General features: G+C 44.5%; 1 protein-coding gene across 6 annotated transcripts in view; it reads right to left on the bottom strand.

Moving 5' to 3' along the window:
• Positions 1-14835, bottom strand: part of Cadm1 (cell adhesion molecule 1) — a 322470-nt gene that overhangs the window by 93535 nt on the left and 214100 nt on the right.

Raw genomic sequence — 14835 nt, 5'->3', positions numbered from 1 at the left:
CCAAAATGACAGCGCTCTTTCCAATTTATACTTCTAAAAGAGAATAAGCAGACACACAATAACAAAAGCCTTTAGTCTAGATTTCCTATCAGACAATTTGATGAATAGTAGCCTAAAGGGTAGCATATTTATAAGTTTGAAGTCTCTCCTGTAACACAAACTGTCCTGATTTATTCCTGTGATAAAGGCACTTCTGAGAGCTACTTTATGGCATTTATTATTTACAGAGGGGGAAAAAATGTTGATTCAGCCCCCAGTCTGCCACTGCTGGAGTTATAAAGGCTGGTGAGCGACCAATGCTGATGTCTATAAATATTACTCTCTTTGGTGTAAGTTCTGGATGCCCCTCCTCACTTTTCCCAGAACACACCCCATCCCCTACACACACACCCTTCCCGAAGTCTATAGGATGTGCTTTTTTCATTAAAATCTTAAAAGGAATGAAGACACTGCCTCTTTCTTATGACAGAGCAGGTAGCTAGGAGTTCAGCAAAGCGCAAGTTAGGGCTTTACTAAAACAGAAAACTGTCTGGAGGTCACCCCTTCAACCAGTTGAGAATCAAGAATTCTTACCTGTTTGTGTATGCACTACCTGCTCTCAATTTTACAATGCCTACTTCAAAGTTATATGCATGCATGCGTGTGTGTGTGTGTGTGTGTGTGTGTGTGTGTGTGTGTGTGTATTTGCAGTGTTGGTGATTGTATCCTTGGTCTTAAATAAAAAATACTTGGTATGGCATATGCTCTAAAAGTATTAAGCTCCTTTACTTAAATTATCATTTTACCTTGGATTTTTGAGGTCAAGACAACACTGTACTTTCTCTCAAATCCAGTTCATTCCATTTATGGCAGTTAATAAATCATTTTGGGGGTACACCTCGAGTCACTGCTTACCTCAGCTAACTGTGAGCCACTGGGAATTTATTCATTAGCAGAAAGGAAAAACACCTGAACGCAACCACCAGATTGTGTTTGTCTACGGTGTCAAAGTGAACTGCTCATTAGCATGGGTGAGAAACACTCTAGTCACCAAAGGGTATTCAGTCAGCCTGGGGAAGGGATGGAGGGCTAGGAGCCAACCTGTTAATTCACTCTCCTGAGTGAAACTCCAGGGACCGCACCTTCTGTACCTCACTGGGTTAGGGATGGAAGCCCTCCCAGGAAGTAAAGGTCCTAGATACATTATTACAAGTCAATGCTAAGCAGCCAAACTGAGTTCTGCATATAAAATCCAAAGTCAGTCATGGCTCTGTACTGCTGTGTATTTTAAAGGCTGCTGCATACCACTGTATTATCAGAGGTGAGCAGACGTTAGAACTCTTCCTAGTCCCAGAACCACTCAGAGGCAGAAACTCTCAGGATTCTCTGTAACATGAAGAAACTTAGAATTCTTTTAGGGCAGTTTTTGAGGAGTTTCACTGCTACCATTCTTGGCTAATTTTGAAAAATGCTTGGTATAAACATTCCATGTGCTGGTTAGATTGGCTGCCAAAGAGCCACTGAGATGGGGTATTCCATGTGGATATGCATCTTTAATTAGTCTCAATAGATTCGTATGTATTCAACATTAATCTATACCACCTGTCGCAGCCTAAAAGCAGGAAAATGCTTCTTCCTAGTCGCTCTTCCACAGAAAATGACTCTGTACACCTTCCTCCAATAAATTCTGAAGGCCTTCTGCAAGGTCTTAAATGTTAGTTTAACATCATCCCCACACACTTGTTCGTTACAGATTTTTAAAAAGAAACTTGCAGTGACTATGGCTGCATGGTTTGTTAAAGGCAATAGCAAGCAGTTCACAGATGCATTATTAAAACCCCGACCTGAGACACAAGCTGGAGGCTCCCACCAGCATTTTAATTATAAGCCTGTGCACTCCTTGAATCTCTCATACCTCAAACCCATGGACTACATTTGGCTGCAATGCTTCTCCAAATTTTGAAACCCAGCTCAGGTGTCAGATAACTACCCACCCCCATTTGTGTGATTACTATGATAAACAGCTTCCCCATGTCCCCTCCCTATTCTTTTCTTCCTTACCAATAGTTTCCTTGGGTTTTGGATTTGGTCATGTGCCCACAATTTGGTCATATTTTTAAAGACTCACTTAGAAGAGGCAAAATATAGCAGAGAATTTATCTATCAAGCCTGGGGTCCTTAGACTGATCAGCAGCAATGCCCACCCACCCCTCAAGGCCAAACGAACAAAGCCAAGAGACTGGTGTGATGTGCATGGCTGTGACGAACAGCAAGGGGCAAGCGCAGGAGGATCAAAGCTTGGAGGCTAGCCTGAACTACGCACTGAGACCATGTCTCACACAAAGCCACTCAATATTTCTTGTGTGAATACATAATGCCACAGGATAGACTAAAAAAAAAAAAAACCAAACCATTGACTCCAGAAAATTCTGCAAATGTCACTTTCTAATATCAATGTGAAAAGGAGAGACCCCCCCCATGATTCTGATAATTATTCAGTACTAGTTTTTGAGGAATATTGAGACAGAAAATAAGAACATTCCTTCGAGCCCCATAGAAGAGACTAATTAGATTTAGTTCTCTCCTTTCTCTCCTAAGAAATTTGTTCATTCTTTCATTTATGGGCGTTTTGTGTATCTGTGTGTCCATGTACTATGTCTACAGTGACCTTGTAGGCCAGAGAAGTATGCAGGGTCTCCTGGGACTGCAGTTACAGGCAGTTCTGAACTGCTCTGCGGGTACTGAGACTTGAACCCAGGGCCTCTGCAAGAGCATGGACATGATCCTGTCTCTACAGCTACCTAGTCTTATTTCTTGAATAAAGAAACACCACCAGGACGTTTTCCTGTGGAAAGACCAAGAACTTGAACTTCCACTGATAGCGGTCAGTAGTAGACCTAGAGCTACAGCAGGCAGCTGTCTGTCTGTCCATGAGCACGTGTTGGCCTTACCAGACTACATGGCTCTATCTCCCACAGAAAGGAAGGCTAAAGATCAAAGCTGTTTCTTTAGGAAGCCATCTACACTATGACAATAAACACCCCAAGATACATAAAGGACCATTTCTACACCACATACTAGAATACTTAGAATATAAAACCAAAAAAAGAAAGAAAGAAAAAGCAAAATAAAATAAGTCGGGGCTGGGGATTTAGCTCAGCGGTAGAGCGCTTGCCTAGGAAGCGCAAGGCCCTGGGTTCGGTCCCCCCCCAAAAAAACAAAAACAAAAACAAAAAAAAAACAAACAAACAAACAAAAAAAACAAAACTAAGTTTGCCCACAGTCAGTGGGCTGAAATGTCACTGCTGCCTAGACAGTCTGCCTACACTGTGGTGGTGGTTTGTCATCTGGCTATCACACTGAATTCAGAAACATCTCTTAAATGTTCCTCATTAATGGAATACATTATTCAATTCTCTGCTAAATTTCAAAAAAGCTCTTTTAACTAGAAATGAGAAACAAGAAGCCATCCTGGATATCAGTTTGATAATTAAATAGGTTCGTCAGTGTTTCAAAGACAGAGGGAAAATGAAACTCACTGATCTTTGCTACTGAAAGCATTGTGATTTTTATCACATATTTAACCAAAGAACTAGGTACCTTAAATGCTGGTTACAAAAATAAATTGTGTTTGGTTTTTAATTAAGTCTTTATCTTTGTGTAAAAAAAAAATTTAAAAACTCGGGCCTGGGGGTTTAGATTGTCATTTTACACAAAAGTAAATGGTAAATGCCTTTCTACACGCAAAGCCATTAGATATAATTATGCAAGGAGTAAATCGTGTATCACACTAGAAATGTCATTTGGTTTTACAGTTATAAACTCATCAACATTTATCAAAAAACATCGCCTGGAGAAAGAATGAGATGGCTGCGGCTTGTGACAAATTCAATACCATCTTTGAAATGAATGAAAAGGAACGTCACCATAAACACACTGGCGTGGTAAAGGGGTGGTCTGGAGTCTTCACAGCCATGTAGTAGAAGGCATCCTCTCTTCTGGAAAGTGACTCAGCTACAGAACATTTTGGTGGGGCTTCAAGGCTCTTTTCTTCCCCATACCTCCAACCCCATGCTCTTAAACACCAACATAAGGCGAGCATAGTTCCAGCCGGCTTCTGCAGAAAGGAGCGTGTGACTTCATCTAGATGAGCTTTAGGGCTGGATTTCAATTGCTTATTCAGCCACAGCCTTGGTGCTTCTTAGTAATCTCTTAATGGAGTTCTGTTCAAATGGAAACCCAGGGACTATTCCTGCCAGGTTCCCGTTAGACAACGGGGGTTTGTTTCGCATTTCTTGCTCTGAGTCACAGAGCAGTGCAGGTGCTTAAGCACGAGCACTGGGCTCTGCCAGCACACTGCGTTAACAGCTCTCTTCTCTGAGAGCGGTGTCACTACCCACAGCAATCTGGTAGTTATCGCCCCGGGAGATTTGTCCCTTGAAAAACAAAATGGCTGGACTTAAAAAGTCTCTGTCTTCCCTTGTCCCCATTTCCACCTCGCACAACTTGTTAATATAAAATTTTGACAATGGTCCCGGGCAATAATGCCAGTGGCGATGTGTCTGTCGTTGGAGTCCTTTGTAGTGCCTAAAATTTGAGAGAGTTAAAAACAACAGCAGCACCCAAGAAATCTGGAAGTCTAGCAACCATCTCCTGGACCGGCTGCGGAGGGCAGGGCCACCAGAGCCCATTTCACTTTATGCAATCCCCCGTCAGTGATAGCATCATTACCTTTCTTTGGATGCTTGAGACGTCTATAAACACCAGCACTAGGTGGGGACACTGCCCAGGGACCCAAGTGCACTGGAAGTGCAGAGCTGGTGATCTCCAGATCTGACCTGCTTTCACTGCAAACAGCCCTCCCTTGGTCTCTGTCTCGACTGTCTCTTGTATCTCCGCTCCTCTCTAAAACCCTTTCCCAGAAACTTGACTCAGGACCCTCTGCCCCCATAAACCTTTCCAGCTGAAGTAAGTTCCCCTTTCAGCTCCGGTTCCATTTCAAAGGATTGTCTGCCCGTTTCTTAACCAGCTCAAGAGAAAACTACAAAGGAAATGGAGGGAACCTGGTTGGTCCGGCCCACCAGCTACAAACTACAAAGGAAATGGAGGGAACCTGGTTGGTCCGGCCCACCAGCTACAAACTACAAAGGAAATGGAGGGAACCTGGTTGGTCCGGCCCACCAGCTACAAACTACAAAGGAAATGGAGGGAACCTGGTTGGTCCGGCCCACCAGCTACAAACTACAAAGGAAATGGAGGGGAACCTGGTTGGTCCGGCCCACCAGCTACAAACTACAAAGGAAATGGAGGGGAACCTGGTTGGTCCGGCCCACCAGCTACAAACTACAAAGGAAATGGAGGGGAACCTGGTTGGTCCGGCCCACCAGCTACAAACTACAAAGGAAATGGAGGGGAACCTGGTTGGTCCGGCCCACCAGCTACAAACTACAAAGGAAATGGAGGGGAACCTGGTTGGTCCGGCCCACCAGCTACAAACTACAAAGGAAATGGAGGGGAACCTGGTTGGTCCGGCCCACCAGCTACAAACTACAAAGGAAATGGAGGGGAACCTGGTTGGTCCGGCCCACCAGCTACAAACTACAAAGGAAATGGAGGGGAACCTGGTTGGTCCGGCCCACCAGCTACAAACTACAAAGGAAATGGAGGGGAACCTGGTTGGTCCGGCCCACCAGCTACAAACTACAAAGGAAATGGAGGGGAACCTGGTTGGTCCGGCCCACCAGCTACAAACTACAAAGGAAATGGAGGGAACCTGGTTGGTCCGGCCCACCAGCTACAAACTACAAAGGAAATGGAGGGGAACCTGGTTGGTCCGTCGCACCAGCTACAAACTACAAAGGAAATGGAGGGGAACCTGGTTGGTCCGTCGCACCAGCTACAAACTACAAAGGAAATGGAGGGGAACCTGGTTGGTCCGTCGCACCAGCTACAAACTACAAAGGAAATGGAGGGGACCTGGTTGGTCCGTCGCACCAGCTACAAACTACAAAGGAAATGGAGGGGACCTGGTTGGTCCGTCGCACCAGCTACAAACTACAAAGGAAATGGAGGGGACCTGGTTGGTCCGTCGCACCAGCTACAAACTACAAAGGAAATGGAGGGGACCTGGTTGGTCCGTCGCACCAGCTACAAACTACAAAGGAAATGGAGGGGAACCTGGTTGGTCCGTCGCACCAGCTACAAACTACAAAGGAAATGGAGGGGAACCTGGTTGGTCCGTCGCACCAGCTACAAACTACAAAGGAAATGGAGGGGAACCTGGTTGGTCCGTCGCACCAGCTACAAACTACAAAGGAAATGGAGGGGAACCTGGTTGGTCCGTCGCACCAGCTACAAACTACAAAGGAAATGGAGGGGAACCTGGTTGGTCCGTCGCACCAGCTACAAACTACAAAGGAAATGGAGGGAACCTGGTTGGTCCGTCCCACCAGCTACAAACTACAAAGGAAATGGAGGGAACCTGGTTGGTCCCGCCCACCAGCTACAAACTACAAAGGAAATGGAGGGAACCTGGTTGGTCCCGCCCACCAGCTACTTCCACTTGAGGTCTCCTCTCAGAACCAGCAGCCCTTGAGGCACCGTGCTGTGCCTTCCGCTCCCCAATGGCTAGGGTACAGTCATTTCCACGCGCTGTGTAGATTGAGTCCGCAGACACTTCTTGCTTACCCCTTGCTGCCTACCCAGTTCAACTCATTCTCCGATCCGAGCTTAGTTACTGTTTTCTCACCTGATTCCACTCTCCTAGACAGACCCAGACACAGCAAGCTTTCTTCCCATCAGAGGACAGAAATGCTCTTAAACGGCTTTACAGTGTGACCTTAGGAAACACTACCACAGTGTGTCCCACGTATGGCGTAAAGAGAAAACCAACTGTCAGGTAACTGTGCACGTACATGAGACTGAAGATAAAAGGTATGTACAGCTCTTTGATAACAAAAGGAGATATGAATTCAACATATATAATTTTCTCTTTGATCCCACCCTTGTATTTGCAAGGAACTTGTTTGAGAACATGGGAAAGTGCAGCTGAACTAAGGGTGATCTGATGGGAGGAGGGAGAGGGCATGCATTCACTTAAAGGTTTGTTTTAACTATTCCAAGAGGACGCAGCGAGACTTAATAGGGAGACAAATCAGAATGCATTAAAGGATAATCACACACTTGCTACTTAAGGGTCCACATTACTTGTTTTCACTAACAGAGATCTATTTTTTCTTTAAATTCAAGCTGATCCCATTAGCAGCAATTTCCAATGAACAGTCTCTTCAAATAGCCACAGAGCATCCAGGAAACAGCAGAGGACAGCCTAGCCCACGACCAGTTAGTGGCAGTCTAGTTATCACCCTTACTTGTGTTTAATTTCAAGCTTGCCAAGTCACAGCTTTGGAAGGAGGGAGAGAGAAAGAAAGGTTATTTAAACTTGATGTGTCTTATTATTATCCATCGTTTAAAAATGAAGCTGTTTTACCATTTCAGAGGAGGTGGGCAGTGAATATTTAATGCCCAGGCTAGCTTTCTAGGGTTCTTTACAAAATGACTACTTTAAATTTGTTACCTACACTCTGGCATTTAACTTCTATGGCAAGGCATTTGGGTTTGTGCTTAAAAAGCGACTCGGTAGCTTCAAACAATAGGCACCAGCAGGATTAGAAGGCGAAAAAGCCACACATGTGGGCACTTGCTACACAGACAGCATATGGGAGATGGAGAAGGAGCTGGGCCTTCGCCACTCCTAAATCCCTTGATAGCATACATTAGGCCAGGAAGAGGGAGCCAAGTCAACAGACAAAGCTGAGAAGAGACAGAAGGAAAAAGAGACCCAAGAATATGTGCATATCTGCTCACAATGACACAGGAAATGCACAGAAAGTTGCACATACCTGTCGTGATAGGGGAGGTATCAACAACTGGAGGGCGAGAACTGCCTGTTCCACTTAAGGGTGTTTATTTTTTTACGTATGTAGAAAACAGCACACCACACGCACTTCTGTTATCAAGAACAACTCTTTGACAATTAGTTGTTGATCAGAGGGTGCCCACTCTGTGGGTATTACTGACCTATTTCTATGCAGTCTGCTTGCATCCTTCTCTACACAGGACCAGCATTCTGATTCTTAATACGTGAAAACACCTCTCCTCTGGTCTTCATGCTGTCATCTGTCCCCTGTTTTGTTTTGTTTTAATTTCTTTTTCTTTCCCAGCACCAAGCGTCCAACTAGCTCTGCAGATCCAGACAAAGCAAAGTCGATCTGTGCGGAACACTAATAAAGACCACATTTTCTCAACGAGATTGCAAGCAGTAAATTGCCAGCCTGAGGGCAAAGTACAGAATGGGGGAGGCTTGTCAGCAAGGGAACATCTCACAGCTGGGAGCCAATGGCCAGCTTTGAGTAGACAGGGACACATTGCTGACTAGCAATACAATGTCCCACCATAAGATCTGCTGCACAGACATCTTTTGCCCAGTTAAGTTTCTGTTTTGATTCACCTGTTGGGATCATTATGTAGAACTGACTGACACCCCTGAGCTTGCAATCAGCCACCAAGCTCGAATGCTGTTCCTGAGACCTGATGAAAGCCAGGGCCTGACAAAACGCAGTGAGCTTGGAGCTCCTGGAAGCATGTGCTAAGGAGCAAGGCAAGCTTCCTCCCTTAATTTGATAAGAAAACTCACTCTACCACCATGGCTGCTCACAGGAGTGCTACAGTCTGCTAAAAGCAGGCTGACTATTCTACTGCACTTAAGCAGAAGCGGACCCTGACTAGCCAGGGTCACTTTATTTTACACTGTTAGAAGCCAGAATAAAACAATGTGCTTACCAAGGTCAAACTGGGTAAGGGAGTGACTAAGAAGCCCCCTCTATACCCAAGAATCCCCTCCTACACCCTAAGAATCTCGCTCTATATCCCATAAATTCCTGCTCCAAATAGGTTTCAGCTATCATGCTTACGCCTGGCTCACAGGAGTTTCCATTACCGAGGGCGTACAGAGGCTGGACTATTCTTTGTCCCACAGTCATCACCATCACATGTTACTACAATAAAAGCTGAAAACACAAAATAAGCCATGTTCCTTTCCATCCATGGTCTTAGAGGATGCGCTCCTGTCACCAGTGTCTGCTGTCCCTGCCATCGTCCTTACGGTGTCCCTGCATCTCTCTATCTGCTCAGTAATTCTCCCTCCCTCCCTCCCAGTCATGGTCCCAAGCCCCTAGTTCATGGCTGCTCATCTCTATAATGAATTCCCTCTCTATAGGCCCTGTGGGTGGCCATGAAGCCGTGTCTGATTATGTTGCATAGGCATGCTCTCTTCTACCTCTTGAATTCTATGTGCGCCGTTATAAATGGAAATGATAACAAAAGGAAGGATGGCTGTCACATAGGCTAAAATAAGAGGAACCCTGTAGAGGACTTAAATAGTAATGAGCATATAGTACAGATTCAGTAGATGCTAGCTATAATTAATACTGATTATAATTTACTGTAATTATATGAAGTAGACATAAACAGGTTAAAAAAAGAGTCAAGCATGTCCACTAGCTATTTAGGATTTCATAGGGAGGGCAAATGATCAAGGTCTTCAGTAAACTAAGATGCAGGACAAGATATGATACAGATCAAATCAATACCTATGAATGAAGAGGAGAAGCTAAGGTGAGAGAGGTCTGAATGATGGGCTAAGAAAGACTTCATTCGGGGTTGGGGATTTAGCTCAGTGGTAGAGCGCTTGCCTAGCAACCGCAAGGCCCTGGGTTCGGTCCCCAGCTCCGAAAAAAAGAAAAAAGAAAAAAAAGAAAGACTTCATTCTGTAGATGCTGAAAAATGAACGAGAGAGAGAGAGAGAGAGAGAGAGAGAAGGAAAGAGAAAGAGAAAGAGAGAGAGAGAGGAGCAGAGCCCAACTATGTACCAAAGACTAGATTACACAGGATGCTAACATGTACTCGTGTTTGTGACAGAGGCTGGAGAGCAGAGAAGGGGATGACTAGCTACTGGAGTAAGGTAAGAGAGCAATGCTGCCCACACCTGGTAGGCATGAATAGGAAAGCCTATGTCCTAGACTGCAAAGACAGCCAATCAGCCTGCTGGAGAGCCAAACGGTGGAGAGAAGTGGAATGAAGACAAACGATGAAGACTGAGTCTGGAGGGCCGGGCTTCGATGAGGAAGGTGGAAGTGGGTGAGAATGGTAGGGGACACACAACGACTCACACAGTGTGTATCAGTTCAGTCGGACCTGAGCTCAAGGGCAAGGAGGCACCAATTGCTGTTCTTTGTAAAATGATTACCAGAGAGGGATGTTGGGGTTTGTACCCGGAATTCTGGACTTGAAGAGTCAAATGCTGGCTCTTTTTATTACAACTTATAGGGAACAATGGAACTCTTCACATTCTTCCTAAGAGAAAGGTTTCCTTTAATTGCCTAATGGTTTGAAAAAGAATGGGCCCCCCATGGGCTCTTATATTTGAATGTACCAGTCATCTGGGAGAAGGATTAGAAGGTGTGGCCTTGTTGGTATCAGTGTGGCTTTGTTAGGGGAAGTGTTGGAGTGGGCTTTGAGGTTTTAAAAGCCCAACGAAGCCCAGTATCCTTCTCTCTTCTTTCTGCCTGTCAATTGAGATGTAGAACTCTCAGCTACTTTGCCAGCACCATGTCTGCCTGTGTGATGCCATGATCCCTACCATGATATACTTAACCACTGAAACTGTAAGAAAGTTTCAATTCAATGTTTCCTTTTTAAAGAGTTGCCTTGATCATGGCCTCTTTTCACCGCAACAGAACAGCAACTAAGACAAAAAGAAAAAAATCACGAAATATATTTTGATTATGGTTTTCCCTTCCCTTAACCCTCTTGGGGTCCTCACCTCCCTACCTCTCCAACTTTATGTCCTTTTCGTCTCCCAAAGAGAAAAGCTTAAAGATCAGAGAGTTCCCCAGCATTTTTGTGCAGCCCCGATTAGTAAGAAAATAATTCTCCTATGGTAACCAATTTCTAAACAACAGCCATCAGCCAGGATATAAGTGGGGATGAGCCAACTCATGAAAACACATGTAATTTCCCCACACATACTCCAATATATTAAGCACATATTTTGCCATGGGCATCATATTCAGTTTAATTAGAACAATATTCCTTTCTACAGTTAAAATATTTAGTTCCTACCGAGCTCTCATGCAGCAATGTACCCTAAAATGAGCGTGTGACTTGCATACCGCATGGCTGCACAAAACTGACCTCCTTTTCATAAGGGACAGGAGACTTGGCCACACTGCATGAAGCCACTGAACCAAATCCAGTTACCTCTAGGCCCAGGGTAGTAACACAGTTGCTATCCGGTCAAGGGTGGGTGAATTACATCCATGCCCAGGTTGAGTCTGCCTTCAAGGTCACAAAACAAGAGAAGCGATTGAGGTGGAGTAGAGGGTACAGGAAAGTCATTACTTCAGGAATATGGCAACAAATAGGCACTTGTTCTGAGATTCTACGCTGGGGGTCATCCTCCCTCTTAACACTGCTTGGGGAGTAGGTATTAGTATGACCACACAATGGAATGCCTTTCCTCACTGAAATGCAATCCACGCTGTCTTCTTACAAGGCTTATAAAAATATGACTTTTATTGCTTGCATCTCTTTAGAGTTTATTTGAAACTGGGAAAAAACTGCTAGAATTGGCATATAATGCAACCACTGGATGAGAAGGCAGGGAAAAGAAAAGCAGGGAGTAAATCATCAGTTCTAAAGAACAAGCTTTACTCTGATAGGTAATAGTCCCTGTAGGCACTAGAGATGAAAAAAAAGTAGACCAGGCTTAATACATGAACACCCCTTCACATCGCAGGCCTCGCAGGTTGAGGTCCTCACAGATCTGCACCGCATCAGCCCTATCGGCACTAAAGGAGGCAGCCCCTTCTGAGTGGGTAGCACGCTGTGTTCAGGCTGGCAGGCAGGAAGGTGTCAAGAAGGGATATTTTCTAGCAAGATGTGGCTTTATCAAGGAGCTTATTTACCTAGGAATGTGGTCTCTCAGTGATTAATGATGAAGAATTCTACCTTGACAAGTAACCTATCCTTAATGCGTCCTGCTTAAAAACAGGCAGCCAAGAGCCGCGCATCTCCCTAGACAGTTTGTCAATTTCAGCTTCTCTATGGAAGAGAAATAAGAGCTCACTAATGACAACTGCGGGGGCCGTGGCCCCTCTGGCCTTGACCTGATGTTAGCTATAAATGGATTGGACTCCCAGAGGACTGGGAAAACCCATGCAAGCTCAAGGCACAATGTGCTTTTCTCTTTCTGGAAAGGGGCGTCAGAAGAGACAAACAAATGAACAACAACAACAAACAAACAAACAAACAGACAAACAGACAAAAGCACAGGCTCTATCTGCTTCCTGTGCCTTCTATAGCCATGTGTCATAAAAGAGCTTTGACAAGATCTGTGATAGGCTATTCTGAAGAGAAGTAAGGCCCTTCTTTGGGGGCTGGAGGATGGTTCAGTTGGAAAGCATTCACTCTGCAAGCATGAGGATCTGAGTTCAATCCCTAGAGTAAACACAGAAGGATGGGTGGGCAGGATGTCACTGATAACCTCAGGGCTGGAGCTCACTGGCCAAAATGCATCTCCACTGAGAGAGCGCCAGGCCACATAGACCCTATCTCAAGCACAAGGTAGAGAGCTCGTGAGGGATAACGCCTGGTGCTGACTGACTTCTAGGACACCCATGCATACCCTCCCGCACAAACATGCACATCCATAAACCATGACTATAAACATTCACACATATACACATTGAAGAAAATATATATTTATATTTTATCCTTGTAGAGCACAGGAGACAGGCCTTTTGTGTTACAGAAAAGGCCTAAGAACTCTCAAGAGAAAAAAATTACAGGAGCATTAATTCAGACAAAAGCAAGAGCTTAATTCTAGAGGATAGTTTGCTCTCAGGCTCTGCACTTGAAAAGAACATCCTCATAAATGCTATTTTTACATCTTGAAGAGGAACAGGTTTTTTTTTAAAGGAAGGCGATGATATTTTCAAAACAATTCTCAAATCATTTTAACCGATTTCCTAGCATAGATTATGCTTAAAGTTGTGGAGCATTTGAAACCTTACCTGGCTTAAGATTGCTAACGGGTACTGCCTGCTTCATCTGCCAAACAATGAAGCTTGTTCTTCGAGGAAATCGTTTAGTTTCACGAGGGTTTTAAAACAAGTCTGCTAAAAAAGATGGATGCTGGGATCCAGGGCAAATATGCAGTACAAGGTGCGCCCTAAGTGGGAATGCGTGCGCTCGTCTCCAACTGCGGCAGTCTGCAGTGTAACGAAGCTTATTTCCTCACAGAGAAGAATGGACTTTTCAGCTAAGCAACCAATGTGCAGAAGGTAAGCTCAAAGTCATGACACTGTATTTACCAGCAAACCAAAAAGACAAAATGCCATGCAGCCGATGCTTAATCATGCTTAAATACCGGGTTCATTTGTAAGGTGTACAGAAGAGCCTGGGCTAGTTTGACAACGTGAATCATGCGTTAAAGTCACCCACCCTGGAGCTCTCCTGAGATCGTTCAGTTCATCTGGACTCTGCAAGCCCTCTTCATCATCAATCACGCCATCATTATTGGCGACTCTAATAAAAAGTTAAAATTTTCAAGGAAGTATTTCCAGTTAGCAGGAGCTAACTAGTGGCATGATTGCTTACATAGATTTTTCTCATATTACCTTCCCAGAAGCCCGACAGGACATTGAGTAACTTACTTTACAGATGAGAAAACTGAAAAGTTAGCAACCTGTCTTAGGCAGGGTTCAAACAAAGGTTGATCCATACTCTGGCTTTAGCCCTTCCCTTCCGAGATAGGATCTCATATTAGTTTCTAATGCCTGACGACCTACATGCTTGAGTATGAGGGCAGACCTCAGCATTCAAATACAAATCACAATACAAGAGGTACCTCAACCTAGAGGACACCATAGTTAACCACATGAGTTAACCATCACCACCACTTTCTAATAATAATGCTATAGAAAAACAGCTGCGACTGCCCCAGGCTGTGTTCCTTTACTCATTTCAAGAAAAATGTTGATAATTTTCACTCTGGGGAGCAGAGAAAGGAGAAATGGTGCCTCTCCTAAAAGATTATTCTCGGTGACAGATGACCAAGTTATTCCTTATGCAATCTATGCCGGGCTTTTAGCTAGCGCACCTTCACATGCCAACCAACGTCCTACACAGATGAAGCCACCACCATGAGAAAGGTCACGAGGGAGAAAACAGGTACACGGCAGTTACTTACCAATAAAGGAAGTCTATCTATAAGAATGAATATGTTGATATTAAGATGGAAAGACAGACTAAGTGGGGTTAAGGAAGACTGCAGGACTTATGGTAAAAGATGGTCTTCTGCCTAGCTTAGAAATTACTGCCCTTTAATGCACAGCCAGGCAAACGGCCCCATGAATCCATCTCTTGCCTCTCTGTGGACTGAATTACAGTCTACACGATATACTAAAGACAGCCATGAACGGCTTTTCTAGCTTTGATGAATGGCGTTTTAGTTTAGGTTGCATTACGAGAACAAAACAAGTGGTCGTGAATCATAACGTTTTATGGGTCTGCTGCTTCATACAGTTCTCTAAAATTAAGCCTCTAAATTATACTCCGCCCTCATTAGGAAAACGGACCAGAAAGAGGAAAGCGGCTTAGATCCATGCAGAAGAGAAGATGGTAGACCTGAGCCTGGGGAATCTGAATCTAACTGGAGGAACCGATGGGGACCTGGAGGAATAAGGACAGGGTAGGGAAGATGACTGTTCAGGAGAGGCACAGAGGATAGCACCT

The sequence above is a fragment of the Rattus norvegicus genome, chromosome 8 (assembly GCF_021556685.1).
Source record: "Rattus norvegicus strain SHRSP/BbbUtx chromosome 8, alternate assembly SHRSP_T2T, whole genome shotgun sequence".
NCBI classification, from domain to species: domain Eukaryota; kingdom Metazoa; phylum Chordata; class Mammalia; order Rodentia; family Muridae; genus Rattus; species Rattus norvegicus.
Note: the sequence above shows the minus strand (reverse complement) of the source record. Positions and strands in the feature narration are given on the sequence as shown.